General features: G+C 50.9%; 1 protein-coding gene and 1 long non-coding RNA gene across 2 annotated transcripts in view; both read left to right on the top strand.

Moving 5' to 3' along the window:
* The window catches only part of ADAMTS2 (ADAM metallopeptidase with thrombospondin type 1 motif 2), a 223,772-nt gene that overhangs the window by 34,327 nt on the left and 165,321 nt on the right, over positions 1-24,124 (top strand). The gene's annotated exons all lie outside the window — the stretch shown is intronic.
* Positions 18,760-20,565, top strand: LOC121100777. The gene is made up of 2 exons (XR_005832582.1): positions 18,760-19,543; positions 20,323-20,565. It is a non-coding gene; the product is annotated as an uncharacterized LOC121100777 (long non-coding RNA).

Here is a 24,124-nt window from a genome sequence, read left to right as displayed (position 1 = left end):
CACACACACACACACACACACACACACACACACACACACAGAGGTAACTACTCGCAGACTTTAATGAGCATCAAATCATCTGGGAACTTACAGAAGCACAGGTTCTGGTTCAGCAGGGGTGGGGCTGGGATCCCACATTTCTAAAAAGCTCCTGGGTGACACCATGGTCTGGGGCCAGGAAGCCAGTGATGGAGGACACCAGATGTACCCCAAGAAGGAGGCACTTCTCTGGGAGGGTTTGGGGTGTCATCTCCTGTTAGCCCCCATCTATGGGCGGAGATGTCGTTTTGGGAGAATTTATTCGGTGCATACAGTTAAAAAGAATTCCTCCCAAAATATGTGTCTAGGAAAAGAAAATGAAGTCCTCGCGGGTGGTTACCACACTACAGGGAATCCCTACGGCCCCCTGCCCACCTGCACCCTTGATCTGGGAGCAGTGGCGGCCACCCTGTGCCCCCCTTGTGCCTGCCTGTGGGACTGTGCAGCTCCCTTTCCAGCTGGCGTGCATGACCTTTCCAGCTGGTATTTCAAGTGCGCTCTCCTGGTGCTGCTGAGTTCTGCAGATCCCCGAGGTGGTCATTTGTCAGATGGTCCCGGAGCCTCCCCACATCCCTTCAGATCCTCCTGCCGCTAAGACAGTGCGTGTCAGACAACTCCCAGTGTCTGTCTTCCCACTTCCGAGCAAGCAAGCCCAATGTTTTATAAACCAGAGAGAACTCAGCACGCCAAAATTCTCGATCTAAACACTTCCTTTGCACTTGCTCTTGTATACACCCTGCTTACACCAGGAGGAAATGAACTTGGCCCACTGTGTGAGACAGTGACCTTGAGAGGGGAATGAAGGCTCTGAAGGTGAAGTGACTTTCCTGTGTTTATGGAGTGCCTGTGAGGTGCCATACGCCAGTCTGGGGGCTGAAGGTCCAGCAAGGAAAACTCTTCTCTCCTGAGATCTTCTGGTTGGAGGGCAGTCAGTGACCCCCTAAAGAGCCCACACATCAATTATTGGAAAATGGTGTTATAAAAAATAGAACAGAGTAGTAGAGTGGAGCATGATGGGGAAGGGGCACTTTTAGCCAAGCTCCTTCTAGGGAGGAGACCTTTGAGTCAAGACCTGGACTTCCAGGTGGAAGCAACAGCAGTTACAAAGGCCCTGGGGCAGGAACTAAGTTGAAATGCGCCAAGGACGGAAAGAAGATCTCAGTGACAGGAACTTTGAGTGAAGGAGAAGTCAGATGGTGGGACAGTCATGCAGTGAGAAGCGCTGGAGGGTTTGGGGCTGGACGGTTTGGGGCAGGTGGGTGACAGGTCTGATTCATGTTTCAGAGATTCTGTTGGACACCTGTGTGGAGAATGAAGGTCATACAGGTTCAGTTTTCTCTGGCTTCCAGCCTGGAGTGCTCTATGACACTGTCAGCAAATGGTGCAGCCTGTCATGGGAACCCCCTACAGAATGGTGGGCTCCCAGGCTCAGGGTCATTAAGCTGTTGAACCCTTGTGGGCAGAGCTTCTGCGGTGCCACAGAGCTGTCCTTGCATGATATGCAATGCCCACCTTGGGTCGGCTGGGTGCTGGAGCCCCACATGGCCAATGTGGTTTGTGGAGGGTAGGGATGCCCCCACAGCATCTGCTGGGGTGGATGGCAGTGCAGAGCAGGGATGGGCAACCTGGGGACAGGGATGCAGTGTGGGCAGCAGTGTTTGCCCCACACTGGCAGGGGGTCTGGGCTAGACTCAGGCTGGCCCCTGGTGAGTGCTCACTCTCTACTGAGGGTGCTGAACTGGCCCCCAAGGGCTTCTGGGGTCATAACAGAGGCAGGACTGACCCCCTTGGGTGGACCCCTCAGCTCATACCCCACCCAGCTGCTGGCTGACACCCATCCCCTTCAGAGCCTCTTGCCCGGGTGTGCTTCCTCAGCCCCTCAGGCCCTGGCTCCTGTCAGGCCTTGTTGTAGGACTAAGGCTGTCCCCAGAGGGACCTTCCCTGAGAGCTCAGACTACTGTCCTAGTGCCTGCAGGAGCACTTGGTGCTACAGAAAATGATTTTGTGGCTTTGCTTCCCTCTGGGGTGTCGGTTCCAAGGTCAGGTTTATCTGCTTGGATTTCTGCTGGCACAGGGCCTAGCAGTAGAGATTAGAGGTCCAGCAAGGCTGATGGACAAAACAGAGGCCTCCTGCCCTCCCTTTAGCCTGCTGGGGCCAGACACTCCTCCCTGGGCATCTGCCTTCCTCCAGGAACACATGCTTTGGGTACTTGGGTCATTTCCAGCTTTTTGCCATTAAAAGCACAGCTCAGTGAATCCATCTCCTAGTGCTCTGAAGTGGGGGTAGTGTTTGTAGGGTGGCTATTATGAGCAGAACGGCTGGAACAGAGCATGTGGGCATTTTTAATGATCAGAGATTTGTAGGGAGGTGTGGTGGGCTGGTTCCCACTGGGCTGGCTTCCCTGTGCATGGGAAGTGGGGGCACTGAGCCTCTTCCAGAGCACATTCTTTACTGACTAATTATTTTCTCATTACTGGCCCTGCCCCTGCCCTGCCTTCCCCCCGCCCACCACCTTCTGTATAGGCCCAAGTTTGTGTCTGTAGAAGGAGGAGGGGGCATTAGAGTCAGATCCTGAAGGTTGAGTAGTGGTTTGCCAAGTGGAGAAGAGGTTCAGGGTATTCTAGGAGCTGTGTAGGGGCAGCCAGAATTTTAGCTTTCTGCATCCCAAGTGTGGAGGTATGCAGATGCAGAGTGCTGTGGGACTCAAGAGGCACACAGGCCCAGCTGAGAGGATCCTTGGCCCTGCCATCCTGTGGTTCTCAACCTCCTGTCCCTCCCTAGGACACTAGCAGAGAAGGTCCACTCATGGGCATTTATGGGCATGAGCTGTATTCTCCCTAGCCTTACTCAGGACAGCTTCTGAGAAAGCCAATGAGTTGAGAGTGGTAGGATCCCAGGAACATCCTGGAATCTTTCTGTTCTGGCTTCTTCCAGATCAGAGTCAGTACTGCCCTCCTCCTGCCACACACACCTCTCACTGCCAGCTGCACCGCTTTGGGGGTTGTGGCCCCCAGCTGAGGCACATGGTTGGAGTTCTCTGAGGACACACACCTGGGCCCTGGCATATTTCTTGTTTTCGGAGCCACTGTCAACCTCAGCCCCATGATCTATTTGTCTATCCTTTTGCCAACATCACACTGTCTTGATTAATATAACTATGTTAGGTTTTGATATTGGACAGAGTGATTTCTCCCATTTTATTCTTGGTTTTAAAAATTGTCGCAGCTGATGTTAGTTCTTTTGCCTTTCCATATACATTTTAGAATAACCTTGTCTCTATTATAAAAAACCCTGCTCATATTTTGATTGGAATTGCCTTAAATCTATAGACAAATTTATGGAGAATTGACATCTTTACTGTGTTGAGTCTTTCAATCCATGAACATAGTATATCTCTCCATTTATTTAGGTATTTAAAATTTCTTTTCTTTGCACTCTCTAGGACTTCCAGTACAATTTTGAATAGGAGAAGTGAGAATGTTCCCTATCTTAGGGTGGAAAACATTCAGTCTTTTATGCTTGAGTATCATATTAGCTTTAGTTTTTTTGTAAATGGTCTTTATCAGGTTGAAGAAATTCTTTTCTGTATTAGTTAGCTGAGAGTTTTAAATTTTTACACATGAATGCATGTTGAATTTTATTGGATGCTTTTTTTTGCATGATTTGTTATGATCTCATGTTTTTTTCTTCTTTAGTCTGTTAATATGGCAGATTACATTGACTTTTGTATATTGTGTCAGCCTGCATTACAGGATAAATTCTACTTGTTTGTAGTATATTATAGTTTCTGTGCATTCCTGGATTAGATTTTCCAATATTTTGTTGAAGATTTTTTTTAATCTGTTCTTGAGGGATATAGGTCTATAATTCTTTTACCCTGGAACTATCTTTGTCTGGTTTTAGTATCAAGGTATGTAATATTGGCTTTCTGAAATGAGTTTGGGAATATTTCCTTCTCTTCTTTTTCCTAAAAGAGATTGTGTAGAATTAATATCATTTCTTCCTTAAATGTTTGGTAGAATTTGCCAGTAAAACCATCTGGGCATGAAGATTTCTTTTTTGGAAGCTTTTAAACTATGAATTCAATTTCTTTGATAGTTATAGGACTTTTCATGCTATTTACTTCATCTTACGGTGAGTTTTAGTAGTTTGTGGTTTTTGAGGAAATCATGCATTTCAATAAAAGTTGAATTTATGGGCATAGAGTTGTTCATAGTGTTCCTTTATCTTTTTAATGCCTGTGAAGTCATTTTAGTGATATTCTTGCAAAAAAATTCTGTATTTTCTTTCCTTTCAAAAAAATGTCAGTCTTGATGGAAATTTATTAATTTTATTGATCTTTACAAAGAACAAGCTCTTGGTTTCATTGATTTTCTCTGTTATTTTTCTGTCTTCAGGTTCATTGATTTTTACTCTTATTTTTATTGTTCCCTTCCTTCTGCTTGCTTTGGGTTTATTTTGCTCTTCTATTTTAAACTATTGAACATGTTTTTTAGTATTCCATTTTAATTTATCTGTGTGTTTGGCTATAACTCTTTATATGGCTGTTTTAGTGGCTGATCTAAGAGTTACAATAAACATTCTTAACTTTTTACTGTCTACTGAGAACCAGTATTTTTACAACTTCAAGTTGAATGCTGAAACTGTAGTATCGTATAGGGCCATTTATTTCGCCCTCTTCCTGTAGTTTTGTTTTATACAGCTATGTACAGTGAAAACCTCATCCTACAACATTATAATTTTCTACTTAAGAGAACAGTCTATTATATTTTTCCAGATATTTACTATTTCTGTTGTTCTTCTTTTATTCCTAATGTACAAGTTTTCCTTCTAGCATCATTCTTCTGTCTGAAGAACTTCCCTTAGCAACTATTTTAGGGTAGGTCTGCTGGGAACAAACTCTCATGGTTTTCCTTCATCTGAGAATATCTTTGTGTCTCCGTAATTCTTGAAGGGTATTTTTTCTGGAAATAGAATTCTGGGTTGATAGTTCTTTTCATTCAGCATGTTAAAAAAGTATCTCCCCACTTCCTTTGGACTCCATGGTTTCGATGAGAATTTTAACTATTTCCCCCCTGTGAGTAATGCACTGTTTTTCTTTGTATCTTCTAAAGACTTTCCCTTTGTCTGTAGTTTCCAGCAGTTTGATTATAGCATGTGTGGGAGTGTATTTCTTTGGATTTATCCTGTTTGAGGTTCATTATGGTGTTGAAATCTGTAGATTTGTATTTGTCATCAAATTTGGGATGTTTTCAGCCGTGATTTCTTCAATTATTTTTTTCGTCACTGCACTCTTTCCCCTCTCCTTCTGGACCACTGGTGACATCAATGTTACATCTTTGGGTATTTTCCCACAGGTCCCTAAGGCTCTTTTCATCATAAAAATATTTTTTTTCTCTCTGCTGTTCATTGGATACTTTCTAATGGGTCGACCTTCAAGTTTACTGACTCATTCCTCTGTCATCTCCATTCTGCTGTGGAGTCTCTGCAGGGAGTTTTTTTATTTTGGTTATTGTATTTTTCAGTTCTAGAATTTCCATTTCATTCTTTTTCTCATATCTCCCATCTCTGGCTGATACTATCTTTCTGTCTGTTTCAGGAGTTTTTGCTCTTACCTTATGGAGCCTTTTTATAATAGCTGCTTTAAAATCTTTGTCAGATAATCCCAACATAGGTGTTATCTCAGTGTAGACATCTATTGACTGTCTTCTCCCACACAAATTGAGATTTTCCTGGCTCTTCAGATGCCAAGTAATTTTAGACTGTATCCTGGACATCCTGATACTGTGCTGTGAGACGTGAAGCCTTGTTTAAATGCTATCGTCTTGCTGTAGTCTTATTTGAATTCCCTGGAGGAGGCTGATCTTTTTGTTGATCAGATCATTGACAGTGATTAGGTTCAAGCTGCAAGTTCCAACCTGCCTTCTCTTCAAAGTTGGGTCTATTTCCCAAGCCTTGGGGGTGCTGTCTGGGACCTGGGCATTGGTTTGTCTCATAATTCAGTTCCCAAAGGCTGTGCTGTATTGTTTAGGGCCAGATGCGCAGCTCGGGGGATGAGCCCAAGAGATGACACACGACTTCATGGCGCTGGTTCCTCCAGCTCTGCTGTGTCCACTAGCTCCCTAGTATTTTCCAGTTTCCTGAGGCTCCCTAAGGCTCTCTGGCCAGAAAGTCGGGGCTCTCTGGGCCTTGCCGTGTGGCATGCTGCCTGCTACTGCATGAGAGGACACTGAGGGAAAAGAGCAACAGGAGTTGGCTGTTCGCTTCACTTTCCTGGGACCACAGCCCCTCTGCTGCAGAGTAAGGCTCCCTTCCCTCAGAGTTTTAGGTGCCCGTGGGCTGGCCGGGACTGGAGTGTGAGAGAATGGAGAAAAGAAAAAGGAAATAAAAAAATGGGGGAGCTCCTCCACTCTCTGAGTGTGCACTTTGAGCTACAGCTAGAGGGTTTCTCTCGAGTTCTCTCTGTCCCCGCGTCTCTGAGGCTGAGGGGACACTGGGAGATAGAAAGGTAGTAAATGCACCGCTGATTTGGTGGTGCTCCCAATTGCACATGTAATTCTAATCCGCATGTTATTGTTTATCTTCCAGAATCCTCCCGTTGCTGCTCCATGCATTCAGTCCATATTGTGTAGCTGCATCCAGTGGGGGAGATGAGGTGAAGCGTGCTCACTCCATCTCACCTGGAGCTGGAACTGGGACCTCACGCTCTGTGTCAGGCAGTTTGTGATCTGGCGAGGGCCTTTCATCCACGGGCACTCAGCCGTAGCCAGGTCCCACCTGAACAAGAGCATTTCGTAGGGAGAGGGGGAGGGAGGCTTTATGCCGCCTCCTTGCTGGCCCCTGCTTTCATGTTTGCTGCCCTTACAATTCTTGCAACATGCCCTGAGCAAATGAGGTGGGGACCGGATCTCATCAGCCTCTGCCTAAGACCGCTAGGGGTTTCCCACTACAGAGAACAGAAAATGTGCACTTCTAACCACAGCTCATGGGGCTCTCCATGATCTGTCTCGCCCACATCTCTGGCCTCATGGGCCCCAACCTGCCCACTGTTTGTTTTCCGCAGTGCAATCGCAGTGACCTTCTTTCCCTTCCCCAAACATGGCAGGTTCGTTCTGGCCTCAGGGCCTTTGCATCTGCTGTTCCCTCTGCCTGGAACCTGCTTCCCTAGGTCTCTGAATAACTGGCTCCTTGTTGTCATTCAGGCCTCAGCTCCAGCATCACGTCCTCTGAGAAGCTCTCCCTGCACACATTCGCACAACATCATCCTGTGCTATTGTCTCCAAAGTCCTGTCTCTGTCTTGTATTTCCCTCTCTTTATCCTGCTTGCTTGTTTGCTGCTCATTTGTGCCAGTAGGAGGTGGTTCCCATGGTCCGCATCCAGCCCCAAATCACAGATGTTGGGCACGCGCACATGTGTGTGTGGACACATCTATATGGTGCTGCTGGCAAAGTGGGTTTGGGGAGCTGGACCCCTGGCCCTCAGGCCCTCAGAGCTCCTTCCTGGTCCAAGAGGACCCCAGTAGGAGACAGTTCTGCCTCTGCTGAGAATGTTGGTATTCTCAGTTTGGGGTGCTCTGGCATGACACCCATCTATTTTCATAAGTGTGGTGGCGTGAGATGCAGACATCCTGGCAGCTGAGTGCCTGCCGAGGGCTTTGCTCTAAGTGGCACCTGCATGGGCTTCCAACTTGCTCTGTGCTTCCCTTCCTGAAACTGGTGAGAGGCTGCTGAAGGGCCATGCCAGGCCAGGTCTGGCTTCTCAGGGTCCTCCCAGGAGCCCCTGAGCTGGGAGCCTGGGCTGCCTTGGACGGGTGCTCACAGGCTCCGTGCATAGACCCAGCTTCTCTGGAGATGTGGGAGGCTGACCTTTCTTGTCTCTCTCGCACCCCCCACAGCCACCCTGCTCTCTGCTGCCTCTCCCTCTTAAAGCCTCTGCTGGGTGAGAGAGCACTTCTGGGGGGCTGCAGGGCAGATGGGGTCATGTCTTAATTTATATTCCTTTCCCAGTGGGGGGGTTGGTTCCACGTTCTGCATCAAATCCAGAATTCAGCATGCTCAAACCCAACGAACCCACAAGGGAGACACTTTATTTATTTATTTAATTTATTTATTTTTATTAACATATAATGTATTATTTGTTTCAGGGGTACAGGTCTGTGATTCATCAGTCGTACACAATTCACAGTGTTCACCATAACACATACCCTCCCCAATGTCCCATCACCCAGTCACCTCATCTCTCCCACCCGCCTCCCCTCCAGCAAGAGCGAGACTCTTTAAATCCACTTCGGTCCCTCAGTTACTCAGGCACTGCCTGGGGAAGAAGGTGTGTGCTCAGCTTTGTGTCAGGGTGACTGGTGTCCATGAGCCATAGGGCAGGCCCTTGTCAACTCTGTCCCAGTGTGGTTGCGGGAAGAGCCCAGCTTTGGGGACAGCAGACCTGGGTCAGCCAGTCATTAAGCTCTCTGACCCTGGAAGGGTCATGTAACCTCTCTGAGCCTCAATTTCCCAATCTGTAAAATGGGAAACATGATAATTGAGTTAACTTTGCCTTCATCATCTCATTTTTATCTCTTGATGACTCTGCGAAGTAGGTAATATTGTGCCATTTTACAGGTGAAAGAACTGACGGAAACAGGTCAACTAGCCTGGAAGTGACAGGGCAGGGATTTGATCTAGAAGCCCTGCACAGGTCTCAGCTGGGCCCGATTCTCTCTTTCCCTCAGCCCGGTAGATTCAGGGGCGGCACTTCCAGGCTGGGCCCTGGAGCAATGCCCTCTACTTTCTGGGGTTTCTCCCTGGGGCAGCAGGGGCAGGTGAGATCCCCAGAGCCTGGGGCTGGGTCATAGTGGGGCATTTTTGCAGTGGGGACCAGCCTGTCCTTTTGGCCAGGATGGGTAGTGGGGGTTTGCTGCAGCGAGGAGGTCTCAGCCAGCTGGTGTCTGTGGGGGGGCTGTGTTGAGGACTTTTGCTCTGTGGAGCCTCTCTGGCTTTTAACATCTCTGTTCTGGCTCTGTGCAGAAGAAGGGTTTTCTCCAGAGCCCAAGCACTAACACTTTATCTGTCTGCTGGCTCGCCTTTCCCAGGCTGTTTCTGAATTAAGTTTTATGTATGAGGGCTTTTCAGTAATATCATTATGTTTATTTGGATCTCGGCTTTGAAGTACATTTTTGAGTGTGCACATCATTCCCCCCAGAATCAGGGCCTCCTTTAAAAGGGATTTATCCTAAGTTCAAGAAATATTTGCTTAAGGCTGCTGTAGTTTAAAAAAAAAAAAAAAAGCCTGTGCTCAGTGCTAGGGACATAGAAAGAAAAAAGCCTATCCTGTCCTCAGGTGGGTCACAGTCAGGGGAAGAGGACAAAAGATAGGTCAAAATGTCATTTGCAAAGTCCCCAGTGGGGTCTGTAGCAGGATGCTTTTCTTATTCTTTCTTTTCTTCCTTTATTATTATTATCTTTTTTGGTTTTCTGTTACGTTCACAACTGAAAGTTATTTTTTGTGCATACAAAATATATGCTCATTATAACCCCAAAACATCAAACAGTGTAGAAAATGTAAGGAAGAAGATGAAAAGCCTGAAATCCTACCATTTTGACATAACCAGCATGGAAGGCAGAATAATGGCCCCCAAAAGATTCCATGTCCAGATCTGGGGCCTGTGGCCATGCTCTGTTCCACAAGAAGGGGGAATTAAGGCTGCAGGTAGAAGGAAGGTTCGAACCAGCTGAGTTTAGGATAAGGACACTGTCCAGGACGCTCTAGTACCCCAGTGTAATCCCAGGCATCTCACACATGGGAGAGGGGACGCAGAGGGAGGAGATCAGAGTGAGAGAGAGATGTGAAAATGCTACACTCCTGTCTTTGGATACGGAGGCAGGGGCCACAGGCCAAGGGACGTGGTAGCCTCTCAAAGCTGGATAAGGCCGGGAAGCAGATTCTCTCTTAGAGCTTCCCGAAGGAACTTAGCCCTGCTATCACCTTGATTTTAGCCCAGTGAGACCCATATTGACCTTCTGAGCTCTCGAGCTGGAAAATAATGGGTGTTTGCGGTTACTCGTTATGGGAGCCATAGAAATGAATATGGCCACCACTGATATTTTGGGGACCATTTTCCATTTTTCTACGTATGTGTATTTTTACAGTCCTATCATACATGAGGTTTTTATTATTTACTTTAGGTTCATTTTTGGTCTCTCTTTTACCTTCTCGGGGGCTTACTTCACATATTTCATCCTGTTCTGTAATTCTGGAGCACTCGAGGCTGTGAATTTACTCCTGGTGGCAGCTTTGGTCTCATCTCAGATTTTAATGTGCTGAATTCTCTTGTCATTAAAAAAAAAAAAGCATTTGTGTTTTTGGTTCCAATAACTTGTGTGATTTAGGGGAAAGTTTAAAAAGCTTTTGAGCTGTTGCGTGTGGTTGGGTTGTTCCTTTGGTGTTAATTCCTAGTCCAGTTAATCCCTATTTCCAGATTTCAATACCTGTGGGTTTAAATCAAGTTTCCTTCACCCATTCAGCAACACCCATCTCTACCCAACCCAAACCCAGTTTCCTGCAAGGGCCCACTTCCCCTGCCTCCACCCCTACCCCCTCACACATTTCTGGGTGCCCCTGGGTTCTTCCTCAGTTCCAGGGAGCCTGTCTGCACCCTCTTGCCAGGCGTCTGGGTATCCAGTCTCCCAGCCAGCACCCTGGGCTCCTCGGAGCTTCGGGCACCGAACACCACTGCCAGACTCCGGAGGAAGGAGGAGAGCTGGTCTCCTTGGAGACTTGGCAGGGATGCCCTGGTCTAGGCCAGCTTTTTGTGGAGTTACGAGCATGGCGGACAACCTGGGTGCTCTGAGCCTTGGGGAATTTCTGCAGTTGTCTTTGTCTCTGGCTGTTCGCTCAGCTTTGTGAATGTTAGGGGCTTTTGAAGGGAATGACTGGTCTGTTACAAGGCCAGTGCAGCATGAGGGAACCTGTGGCCACTGGTGCCATGGAAACCAGAGGGGGCCTGAGAGAAGCTGAAAGAGGACGGTGTGAAGGTCCCTAGTGGCCTGGGAGAGATGGGGCAGAGGCCATGGGTGCTGAGTGTGTGGGACAGGAGACATAGGTCGGGGAGGCCAACCTGCTTGGAAGGGTGTGTGTGAAGGGGAGGGGAAGTTCTGGTGGTAACTGGAGGGTAATTGGAGAGACAGACCCAGGTGTGTTGCTGTCCCTGGAGAGGAGGTGGCCGAAGATGCCGTGCGGGAAAGGGACAAGGGACATGAGGAGTTTCTTGAGCAAGTCAGGCTAGTGCTGCAGCGTGGGTTGATTTGGCCTAGATGGGGAGCTCCTTCTCTGAGATTGAGGGGGTCACGCCAGCAGCGTCTTCATCATTTGGAGTGTAGACATTTGGGCCTTACGCCCCTATGATGCCAGGACCTAAGTGGAACAGGGGGTCCTCAGGGACGCTCTAGGAGACAGGCCCGGCTCCAAATGTTGGGGCAGGGGGTGAGGAGGGCACAGCCAAGACCATGGCAGGCTCTGCTGGGGGCTTCCGGCCAGAGAGTGTGTGGGCAGGGGAAGAACAGGTAGGGAGCCTCCCCCTTCCCCACCCCTGGCCTCCAGAGAAGCCGCCCCTCGTAGGGATCTAGGCTGTAGCTTTGCTGGGCCAGGGGTGGGAGGCTGAGGGTGACAGATCAGGGCATTCAGGCTGGGCTGGCAGGAGAGGCTGGGATCAGTTCCTAGAAATGTTGCCATGTGCTCTCAGCTCTAGGCTTTCATGTCCCCCCATAAATCAGCCTTCCTGGCTTCATTACTAAAACAACCCACATCCCTCCACTCCTGTCAGGAGATGTGCCGGCAGCCCAGGGAGGCCGCGGAAGTCACTTGGTTTGCAAACTTTGTGACTGCCTATTTTCACCAGGAATTGTCAATAAAACAGGGGTCTCTGCGAGTCATTTCCTGCTTCTTGATCTGAATTCTCTTTTTATGATGTGAAAGACACCCTGCTTTCCACAAGTGCATTTTTCTTTGCCTGTCACTTGGTGTTTTTGCCAGTTTTTTAAACAGCTCGCTGCTTATTTTTTTAAACTCAAACTGAACCTCATCACAAGGAAAAACACTTTTTTTTGGTAACTATATGAGGCGATGGATATTAACTAAACTTATCGTGGTGAATATTTCACAACATATGGAAATCAGGTCCTTACGCTGTTCACATTAAATGTACACAGTGCTGAATGTCAATTGTATCTTAATAAAATGGAGGAAAACGCCTCAAACTGATTAGTCTTTAGCTGCAAGGTTTACCCCATTGCCCGTTCTTAGTGATGCATGTGGTTGTGATGTTGTCATCATTTCTTGGCCTTGATCTCCATGTGAGACTCGTCCCCTCTCATCCCCCAGTGGGCCATGCTCAGGGGCACGCGGAGGAGCTGGTCTCAGCAGGCCCCACACCCCTTCCCTCACTCGGGCTGCCCCGCCCCCACCCCCGGACCCTGCCGCCCAGCCCTATGTTCATCTGCCCTGCTGCCTGTCTTCATGCTCATGCTGCCTCAACTCCTGGCTTCTTTGATGAATTGCAGAGCCAAACCCCATCCCTCCACCTCACTTTCTGGCCTCCAAGCCGGAGAAAGTTCCCAACCTAGCTAAAGAATCTATCTTTAAATTCCTGACTGCAGGCCTCAGGCTGGCAGCGGCCCCTCCCAGCGGGATGAACCCCCTCCATGCTCCAGGTGGGCCCCGTCAGCCCACCTGCCCAGCACTGCTCCCACCGCTCCCATAGCTCCCTTGGAGGCCATTCCCCATTATAGTATGGTCAGGCCCTGGTATTTATTGCCCCTGAATGGTGGCCCTGTCCGTCCCTGGAGATACTGGCCTGTTTCCAGCTCTCTCAGAAACCTTGCCTCTGAGGTCCCCCCCAACCGTGGGATGCAGTCATTTGTCCCATGTCTCAGGCCTCCCACGCTCCCCCCACACCATCACAGCATCGTGTGTGACAGCTGTGGCTCCTGGCTTTCCTTTTTTCCCCACCTTCACATGGTGGAGTCCTGGGGCTTGACCCCATTCTCCTTTTGCTGCACCTCCTCTGGGCCATCATGACCATCCTCTGGCATTTGATGGCTTGGCTGGCCTTTCCCTGGAATCTGGTCTTGTCTCTCCACACGTCTGCTCGGCCCACTCACGGCCGTCTCGAGGGCAACAGCTCCAAAACAGAAGTCTTGGCTCCTCTGTCCCAGGCCCTCCATCCTCAGCTCCCGGAGCAGAACAGAGCAAGGCCTCAGTCCTGCCTCCACCCCTGAGTTCTCCCTGTCTTGGTAAAGGCCACCCACAATGCACGGGCTTCACGGGGGAGCTTGGCCTTGGTCTCGATGCTTCTTTCTGCCCCGGGCATCTTCCTTTCCTTCACGGCTCAGCAAAGATTCGCTTAATTAGTGATTAAAATATTTTTCTTGTCTTTTGCTGTCTAGACTATGTTTTCTACATTTTTCCTTTTTGCAGTGACTTAGAAGATATATATCCTGTTTTTATCCTGCTAGCCATTAACTCTCAGTTCTTAAAACCTTCTTAAACTTAAGTTTCTCTAAGACTCACCACCAGAAACCAAACAGCATCTGTGGACTCTTTCCGTTCAAGAGGATGAGAGCATCTCACTCCCAACCATGTACCAACCAAACCGATTTTATAGATCTTTTATAGATTTGGGCTTCTTAAACTTGTCGATACTGTTGGTTTTTTTAAATAATGTGTCTTCTGTTTCAAGAGTTGTCTTTGGTTTTTATACTATGTTTCATAACCGTATTCAGGAAAATTTAGACCTCACTGGTCTCAGGCTGTTGTTTGCTCTTGTTGCTTCTGGACTGAGCCTTCCCTGTCTGCGTGTTCTTTCTTTTTTTTTCTTTTCTTTTTAAAATTTTCTTTGTTTGAGAGAAAGAGAGCGAGAGAGCACAAGCAAGGGGAGCAGAGGGAGAGGGAGAAGCAGGCTCCCTGCTGAGCAGGAAGCTGGATATGGGGCTAGATCCCAGGACCCCAGGATCACGACCTGAGCCAAAGACAGAGGCTTAACCGACTGAGCCACCCACGTGCCCCTGTCTGCATGTTCTGTATTCTTCCCTAGCTGGTGGGGGCCTTTGTGGTGGTGAGGCCACTTTCTCTACTGGGCAGGATGTCCCCATCAGGAGGGGGCTTTGGAGGTCTGTGGGCTGTGTGCATGGTCTTCCGGACCGTGACCTAGAAGGCTGTTTCCTCCCCGGATGGGGTGCCCTGGGTTGGAGGGTCCCTCCCTCTTCATGGGACAGCCTCCTCCCACGGTATGTGGCCTGCATACCCCCTCGTTCTCAGCATAGACCCTTCGAGTTGTTTCAGTTGGAAGAGACGTTCAGGGTATGTGCGCTGAGAATGACCTTGATGGGCTGTTCCTAAATTCCTTCCAGAGCATCCAGTCATCCTACCCTGACTCTTTCCTCCTGGTGGGGACTGCCCATAGCAGCAGTGGGAGGGGCTTGTGTGCTTGGCTCAGAACGTCTGGGCGAGCCTTGGATTCTGTTTGCCTGCGTGTCATGGTTGCGGGGAGCAGACTAACCCTGTATTCTTCAGGGCAAGAATCTGGCCAGATGTGGAAGTCCTATCCCAACCCCAGGAGGTGGGGCCAGCACACCGGGCTGTGAGAGTGAGTGCTGCTCTGTGGGTAATGCCCAGGAGCCAGCGTCCCGGAGGATCCACTCAGATGCCCCACCAGCAGGGAGTGGAATGAAGGCTTACCTCATGTAACTCACAGGGGTGGATGGAATTTGGGGACCACCGAGAGGGGGAGCCGAGGCTGCCCCTACCTGCAGGGTGAAGCACAGAGAGAGAGAAGCCTCTCTGTCCAGCCTCTGACTTCCCGTTCGTGTCTTTCTTTGCAAAAAGAGCCAGGGAGAGGCTGCCCACCCAGTCAGCTTCTGGTGCAGGGCAGGACAGAGCTGTAGGGGGCCGGGTGCGCCACAGAGAAAGAGAGAAGCAGAAGCCACATTCGTCTTTATGTCTTTTCAAAGCCAGCTTTCCTTCCCAGACCAGAACCTGTTTCTTCAACACTTGTAAAGGCCTGGTCTTGGCGCTGGATGCTGTCCCACCTTGAGGACGACAAACAAACCCGCAACCCCCAGGCGGGAGCTAGAGGCCTGGTTTTGGAGCAGAAACCAACGGACTGCAGCAGGAGCTCTCCAGGCCTCGCCCCTGCACTATTCCCCTGGGAGGCAGTAGTGACCGGCCGACAGAAAGGGTCTCAGTGCCAGATGTCCGCATGTGGACTTTCTTTTCTTCCCTCTTTAGACTGCCTCGGTGGCGCTCCCCATTTGGTGTTGGAAAGAGTTCTCATGTTGGGTGTCTATAAAACCCACATTTTCTCAACTGTACAGGAATTGAGGGATTTGGGGGGATAATCTTGACATTTCCTGCCTACTCTAGAAGCTGGCCCCTCTCCACTTTCCAGCAAGCCCTCCTTGGAAGCTGAGAGCTCAGTGTCGAGGCCACCTAGCGGGTACAGTGGGGCCCTTGGCAGTGCTGTGGGGGAGGGGCATTGGGGGGACAGGGCCAGTGCCTGGGGCAGCCCTGCTGCTTCCCAGAGCCCGGGGTTCTGAAGGTGTGGGGTCCCAGGGTTGAAGCAGTTGGGTCTGCCTGGCCTTCCTGGGCCGGGCTGGTCCTGCTTGGTGGTGCTCAAAACCTAGAGGGAGCTTCTAGCCGGTCTCATTTCTGACCTGTAAACAAACCCTGCAAGAATAAGAGGCCCCTCATGTGTGACTCAGCTAATTAATCTGACTTACTTGGAGGAACGCATAGCGCCCCAGCCTCCTTCGTGAAGATTAGCACTTTTTGAGGAAGTGCGAGTCTGTCAGGACAAAGCAGCACAGAGTTGTGCCCCTGATTTGGGGAGAGCACAGGGACACTGGGCTGGGCTGCTTTCCCACATCTACCCGCCATCTCAACAAGGAGGGAGGCTGCGGGTTAGCACTCACTCCGAGCGGTTAAGCAAGAAGCCAGAGGCCCTCGTAGGTGGGTCACAGTGCCTAGAACTGCAGGAAGAATGGCTCAGGGGCCCTGTGGACAGAGCTGACACGCAAAGTTTCTGCCCACCTCTGGGAAGACGGGGCAGAGGTCGGGCAGCACCCGGCTTTTCTTTGATGGTGACCCAGCTTCTCTTTTGATAACAGTGACCCATAGAAACCAACCCCCAACTCCCACGGGCAGAAGAGAATAAAAGGTAAGCCATGGAGGGCTAGAAATGAAGTTTGGAAATGGGGTGTCTTGGAGGACCCCAGCCAGAGCCTCAGGAAGCTTTGTGGGCAGTGGTCAGGGCTCTGAGGTGGGGTGGGGGCTTAGGTTGTCCACACTGTGGTCCTGTACAATCCAGGAAGAGTACGTCATGTTGGATGAGCTGATCTTCCTGCCCCCCCCCGCCCACTCAGACTCATTATTAACAGTTCTAGACTGTTCCCAGAGGCACGGCTGTCCCTAGGGTGTGCAGGAGTTCCCAGCAAATATTTTTTGCAGGGCCCCTGTCTATATATAACAATACGATTAAAAATGTATTACAAGCTCCTTGAGCCCACGTGGAATATCGTGAAGTGTTGATGCAGATTTAGAGGAATAGGGGAGAAGGGGTGCTAACCCGTCTGTCTCCTGTCCCATCAGTGCCTGCAAAAATCCTCAGTGCACATGCATTATCTCTTTTGTCAGGTCCAGAAACCATCAATCTGTGTTCTTTATTGTCAAGTAGCCGCTCATATTTATATTTCCCACAGCAGGCAGAAAGGGTAGCAGTGCAGTTGTTATTCATAATGCATGGCTCTCTGGAACCCTCCTGTCCAGAGACACCGTAGTTCTCTTGCCCTGCATTCCCGAGTCCCATGTATTCAGTTAGTGCTGCTGATCGTGTGTCCCCTGACTAGGCTTCATCCATCTGCCTGGGAATGCTGGCCTCTGGCTCTGTCGAAGGTTGTTACCATGCTTCGTTGATGACGACCACTGGTGCAGATCTGGCCCAGAGTACGCAGGAAATGTGAGCTGGTGTTTATTTCTGGTTATGTCCCGTTTGCCGTTTGGAAATCTCTAGTGTCAGTGAAGGACTACACCTCTTCCAGCCACATCCTCCCTGCGGTCCTTAGGCTGCGCCCCTATAACCGGAGCGTTCAGCGTGGAGCACAGCCCTGCCTGAAGCATGCTGTTGCCAGCAGGCAGAGTGAGAAGAGCCGCACCATTTGTTCGAAGCATGCCATCCCTCGGTGGCCCAGCCTAGAAGAGTGGTGACGTGCGGCATCACTGGGCAGCAGGACATAGAGCAATAACTCTGAGAACCCTCAGGTGCAGCCACTGAGAGTGTGCGGCCATGCCCCTGGGCGCACAGGGCAAAGGGCACCTGCTGCTATCTGCCCCAGCACTGGCTGCCAGAAACCAGGGGTGGCACTGCAGCTGGAGCACAGATGGGTGTGAGCCAATGTGCGAACCCATATGTGTGGCCCAGGCTCAGAGCCAGGTCCTGGGGATCAGAGCCCGGAGTCCTGAACTCATTCTGTGTCTGATGTGATTGAGAGTCACCAAAACAATGGTGTCGGGTGCTGCTCTGATGGCTCAGTCCCATTCATGTCCATGAAGGACATACCCCTTTGGCTGGTGGGGGTGGCTTGCTTGCCTAAGACCCTGGGACAACCTAGCGGGCATGAATCCTGGAGCTCCTGGGGCATCTGGTGGGCCCCACACGCCGTTTGGAGGGTTGGAGAGGGTTCCCCAGGGGAGCAGCAGGGTACACATGGGTAGGAGTCAGTCGTGGGCCTCTGCCCAAGGACACTGCTTTGGCCACACTTTTTTCCTTGGTGTTCCTGGAATGCACTGGGCTCGTTTCCTCCTCAGGGCCTTTGCACTTGCTGCTTCATCCCCGGGAACTCATTGCTCCTGCAGGGCCTGCCCCTGGACATGGGGGTGTAACAGCCAAGCCTGGTGCCTCTGTTCCAGGGGGAAGTGGCCAGCACGTGCCCAACAGGCAACCAGCGAACGATGAAGAATGTACTGGCCAGAGGGTGCTGAGAGTGGCCTCAGGTGCATTCTTTCTTTTATGTGTTTAAAGTTTGGGTGATGGGCATTAGGAAGGCACATGATGTGATGAGCACTGGGTGTTATACGCAGCTGATAAATTATTGAACACTACCTCTGAGACTGACATACTATATATTGGCTAATTGAATCTAAATTAAAAAATATATAAAAATAACTTTTACCTAGAACAAAGTTGCAGAAACGGCGCAGAAATTTCCGAAAGTCCCTTCACCCTGCTTCCCCCAGCGTTAACGTCTAACCAGCACAGTGATGGAAACCAGGAGATTCACATGGATACGATGTTCTCCTGTCACTCAGACTCTGGACTGCATCTGAATCCTACCCGCGTACCAACTCCTGACCTTTTTCTGGCTTAGAATCCCATGCAGAATTCCGCGTGGTGCTTAATTGTTGCATCTCCTTCGCGTTCTCCAGTATGAGATCGTTCCTCCATCTGTCTTTCCTGACCTAGGCACTTTTGAAGAGGACGGGTCAGTTCTTTAGTAGAGCGGGCATCCCCGTGGGTTTGTCTGATGTGTCCTCAGGTCAGACCGAGGACTGAGTTTATGCATTTGGGGCAGGAATGTCCCCAAAAGGCATGTGTGCTCTGCAGCATGCCACGTCGGGGTACGTGATGGCCAGTTGTTTTGCTATTGGCAGGAGTGGTCCTCATTGCTTTGAGGACCCCTGCCCTCATCTGCGGGGGTTCTCCCCTGTAAACTTACTGTTTTTCCCTTCTTAATTCATAGGTATCTCCTGGAGAGATACTCTGAGATTATGCGAACGTTCTGTTTATCCGCATACTTTCTCACACTGATTCTTAGCATCGGTGGATGATTCTCACCTGTGGTGATCCTTACGGTGGTGTTTACCATGGTGATCTTGTATCTGCCATCATTTCTTCTACGTCAATTAATTGAATCCACTGTGAGGACCAGCTTCTCCTCCTGCTCCATTTATTATTCAATTATTTATTTATACCAGTGTGGACTCGTGGATATTTATTTTATTCTGTGGGTTATAACCCATTACTATCATTATTTATTGTTTTGTTCAAGTTATCTCAGATTTGGCAAGTGAGATCGGATCCTCTGGCCTTTAGCCACGCTTGGGTGTGATTAAAAAAATTTTTTTTTCATTGTGGTAAAATACACTTCGCATAACATTTACCATCTTAACCCTTTTTTGTGCATACAGTCTAGTGGTGTTAAGCACATTCACACTGTTGTGCAACCACCACCCCCATCCATCCCCAGAACTCTTCCCATCTTGCGAAACTGAAACTCTGTCCCCCTTCCCCAGCCCTTGGCAACCGCCATTCCCCCTTCTGTCGCTAGGAATTTGACGACTCTAAGTAGCTCACACGCGTGGAATCGCGCGGCATCTGTGACTGGCTTCTTTCGCCTAGGACAGTGCCCCCAGGCTCGTCTGTGCCATGGCATGCTGTAGAGTTTCCTTTATTTCGCAGGGTGAGTAGTATTCCGGTGCAGAGTGCATATACTATATTCCGCTTGTTTATTCATCTGATAGACACTTGCTTTGCTTCCACGTCTCCGCTGTTATGAATAACGCTGAGAACGTGGGTGTACAGATATCCCTTTGACGCCCCGCTTCCAGTTCTTCTGGGCATATACCTGGAAGGGGAATTGCTGGGCCATATGGTAATTATATTTTTAACTGTTTGAGGGACCGCCACACTGTTTTCCACAACAGCCACACCACGTCATCTGGGCGGGTGAGGCGAGCCGGCCCTGAGGAGGAGGCACCACTGCGGGTGGAGGCCTGAAGGAGGAGGGGCAGCAGCCTTCTCTTGGGGACAGCATGGGGTGCATGTGGTCTGAAGCTGCCTGGTCTGCAGCTGCCACCAGCTCACCTGCCTAGCCTCCAGGGGAGGCTCTGCGGGCCCAGGCTCATCACTGCTGGTGGGTGGGCTGTGTTGCCCTGCACGGATGCCAGGCAGTGCCAGGGGTGTCTGTGGGGCAGGGATTTGGAGGAAGGATGGGTACCGGACATTTGCCTGATGTCACCTTTCTTGCCCTGGACTCTGCCCTCGTCTCCTCGTGTGAGGCCTGGTGGCCTGGTCCCCTGTGGGGAGTAGGATCCCATGGGGTGCCCGATCCCACGCGTCCTCCTCCCCTAAGTGCCCAGCAGTGGCATCCAGTGACAGTTGGGCCCACTGAGCCTGCCTTTATCCTGAATGTGGTGCTTTTGGTCATGGCTGACCTTGCTACTCTGGCTCCATGTCTAGGCTCCTGCAACTCAGAGAGAGGCCCGGGGCCATGTGGGCTGCCGTCCTGGCTCTGGACTTAATGAACATCCCAAGGTTGCTGGTGCTGGAGCCCAGCGCTTCACCCGGGACAGCTCTCGGCAAGCGAGGACACAGCACGGGGAGTGTCTGAAGGCCTGCAGAGCATCCTGGCCACGGCCCAGAGAGCCTGGCCCTTAGAGCCCCGGCTCTTCCCATAAATAAACCAGACAAGATCCTTCGTCAGATGGCGTGGCCTGATTTTTGTTTTGGGAAATCTGGACTCGAAGGGGCCGCAGAGAGCCTCAGGCCCTGGGAGGGCTGCCGGCCCCGGGAGCGGCAGCTGGGCAGGCGGGCAGAGGACGGTCGGCGGTCAGCCTGCCCTGGATACCGCGGCAGGCCCCAGAGATCCAAGCAGGAACAGAAGCCGGATTTGAAAGAAACCAGAGTCGGGCAGGGTGCCAGGCTCTCTGTGCCTGTGAGGACGGAGATGTCCAAAAAGGGGCCGGTGGCCCAGGGACCCAGGGAAGGGGCAGCCCCTGGTGAAAAGAGTAAGCCAGGCTCTTTTGCCTGGAAAACTTCCAGACCTGGGGACCCAGCACATGTGGGCACAGAGGACAGGTCCCCTCCATTCCCAGTCTCACCCTCTCAGTCCTTCCTTTGACCTCTGGGAGAAACTGAGGCTTAGAGAGAGAAGGGATGAGCCAGCATTGCACAGCGAGGCCTGCATTTTCCCCGTCAGGGCTCCTGTGTCTGCTCTGCCGCTGAGGGGCACATCCGCCAGGCAGTGCATCTCCCCCTCACTGTTCTGGCCATGACACAGCGTCCCGGCTTCCTGCTGTGGCCTTGACTGGCCGCCCTGCCCCCACCCCGACCAGACCTGTGTAAAGGGGATTCCAGGTTGAGGCTGCCTGCTTCCTGTGGGGGCCAGCTGTCCCACAACCCCTGGGGAGAAGCCCTGCCCACCAAACCAATCTTTGTCCTCCACCCGGGCCACTGGACGCTCGGTGGCCCACGTCTCCCCTCTGGCCAGGTGGACCCTCCTGGAGGAGCAGGACACGGCCTCCTGGGCCCCTGGAACTTGGGGCTTCCTCTCTGGAAAGAGTGTCGGATCATGCTACCCATCTAGAATTGCATTCCCTTCTAGCAACTGTGTAGGCTCAGCCTTGGGATTCCCGGGAAATTTTGGGGTGTTGGGGGCATGTGAAGAGCTCCATGGCAGAAGCCCTAGCTACCTCTGGGGATAGAGCCATCCTCTCCACAGGAATGGAGGAGAGATGCCTGCCTGGAGCTGCCCCCAGTGGGGCTCTGGAGTGGGGCTCCTGCTGGTCCCCACAGAGGGGGTTTGGAAGGCAGGTCCTCTCGCCTGTTCCTCTTAAAACTGGCTGTGCAGCATTCTCATCCCCCTGGGCCTGCACTCACTGCTCTGTGTCACAGGGCCTGGAATGTCCACTCTAGTAGGGGGAGTGTTGGGTGCCCCATGTGGCCAGCCTTGGGCATGCTATGACTTCACTGGAGTCATATCTTTCTCCTTGCCTGATTCAGGGGTGCCCAGCCCAGGTGGTACCCCTCCTTCTTGCTATCTGGAGTGCTCTCTGAGAAGCAGCCCCACTCAGCTCTGTCATTTCAGGACCCAGGGACCACCCAGCACCTCTGCCAATAGTCAGCACCACATCTGGGTGACATTGGAGCACAGAGGCTGTTCCGGGCTGAATTGTGTCCCCACCCCCTATTCATAGATCAACGTCCTAGCCTCCCAGGTACCTCAGAATGTGACTGCACTTGGAGATTGGGTTTTTCCAGAGGTTAATTAGTTTAAAATGACGTCACATGGGGTTCAATGTGACTGGCATCCTTATAAGAAGAGGAAATTTGGACACACGCACACACAAAGGAGTGACCATGTGAGGACACAAGGAAAAAGTGGCCAAGGAGAGGAGGCCTCAGAAGAAACCAGCCCTGCAAACACCTTGATCTTGGGCTTCCAGCCTCCAGTACTGTGAGAAGTTCATTTCTGTTGTTGAAGCAGCCCAGACTGTGGTACTTTGTTGTGGCAGCCTGAGCAGACTAAGACAGTGGTGCTGGCGTGGCATTGGCCCTACTGTCTTGAGGGAAGGTATGTTGGTAGCTTCTTCTCAGAGCATTGGAGTTGGCAGATGCAGAGTGAGCCTGGGTGAATGCCGAGGAATGGTCCTGGGGTCATCAGGCCTGTCGGCCCCGTGGTAGGACTTAGTGGGCTTTGCTCACCAGGGTGAGTCTTCTGGGGGTCTGGGATGGCTGGGTGGCAGTGTGTCTCTGGGGCCTGGGGTTCTATGGGTGCACATGGCTGGTGACACCTTGGCCCAAGGTCCCTGTCACCAGTTAACATTGCTTATGGAGGTGTTAGCCCCCTCACAACGATCCTCAGCACCCCAAATGACACACGTTTAGGAAGAAAGCATACACTGGTGCTGCTAGACGAGTGCCCCTGCCCCCCAGCGGCTTGACCCACCCATGCAGGTTCTGTCGGGACCGTGCTGGGGGTGGAGGAGCTCAGAAGTGCTGGCCCCCAGCCAAGTCAGAGGACGGGAGGAAAGGTGGGTGTGCATGGCCTTCAAGGAGGCAGGGAGGCCTGATGCGACAGTAGGGCAAAGAGGTTGATTAATTCCAGCTGGTGTGTGTGTTGTGTGGACTGGGCTGCCCCAGGGTGGATGCCAGCCGAGGGAAGGGGCTGTCAGAAGGACCTTGAACAAGGAACTTGGACCTTGTTCCTTGAGCTCTCCTCCACCTCACGTCTCAAGGCCACAATCTGCTGGGGCCCAGCTGGTGAGATATGGGAACTCAGAAAGAAAAGTTACACTTTTCAATATTTTGGCAAACGTTCTTGCATCAAGAGTCATTTTTCTTTTTTAGTGGAGAGCACCCTGTTATTTATGTGAATGTTAATTTGTGACTGGGGACATTCCCCGACACAGTCTTCATGCTGAGCGAGACCTGGGAAATGTCAACTGGAGCATCTGTCAGGGACGGGTGTCAGTTCTTGTGATAGATGGGCAGGCCTGTCGTGGTCCCAGGGTCTGAATCTGACCCACTGACCCCTCTGCCCTGGCCAGGCTGGGATTTCTAGCTCCATTTCCTGGAGGCCTTCTCTGGCGCTGGTGTGCTCGGAGGCCAAGTATGAGACAGTCTGGACTCTCACAGGCTGGACAGCCCAGCTCCCATGGGAGCCACCCTGGTGCTGCCTCATTTAGTGGGAAGACCGCCAGGCCAGCCCCTGCGCTGGCTTCCAGGAGGCACTCTTGCTGGCATTTTGTCTATCCTGTTTTACTCCCTTATCTTTCTCTTCTTGCTCCCACTCCTTCCCTCTTCCTTTCTTTGAACCCATTGATAGAAGTCCTTTGTAAACATCTAAAAAAAAAAAAATACAGAAAATACTAATGAAAAAGCAGAACCCACCCCAAACCTTAACACTGTTAACTCTTTGTCACACATATTTCCAGACCCTTCTCATTTCATGTTACTGATAATGATAATAACTGGCTAGTGTGCTAGGCACTGTGCTGCATGCTGTATCTTGTTTAACCATCACCCCAGGTGTGCAAATACTGTTACCCTCATTTTGTAGGAGCAGAAATGAAGCACAGAGTCCACACAGTTAGCCAGCACCGAGGCCAGGATTGGAATTGAAACAGAGTGACTTGGAGGCCTTGCCCTGATTTGTTAGGCTCAGCTAACATTCGGCACAGAGATATATGTGACTTTACATAAGAGCATTATACTGCCACTGGGCCTGCCTTTCTTAGTCAACAGTACATCATGGATGTAT

The sequence above is a fragment of the Ursus maritimus genome, unplaced genomic scaffold, assembly GCF_017311325.1.
Source record: "Ursus maritimus isolate PB19 unplaced genomic scaffold, ASM1731132v1 scaffold_5, whole genome shotgun sequence".
In the NCBI taxonomy this organism is placed as follows: Eukaryota; Metazoa; Chordata; class Mammalia; order Carnivora; family Ursidae; genus Ursus; species Ursus maritimus.
The sequence above is the reverse complement of the archived record's forward strand: the minus strand, read 5'-3'. Positions and strand labels throughout refer to the sequence as shown.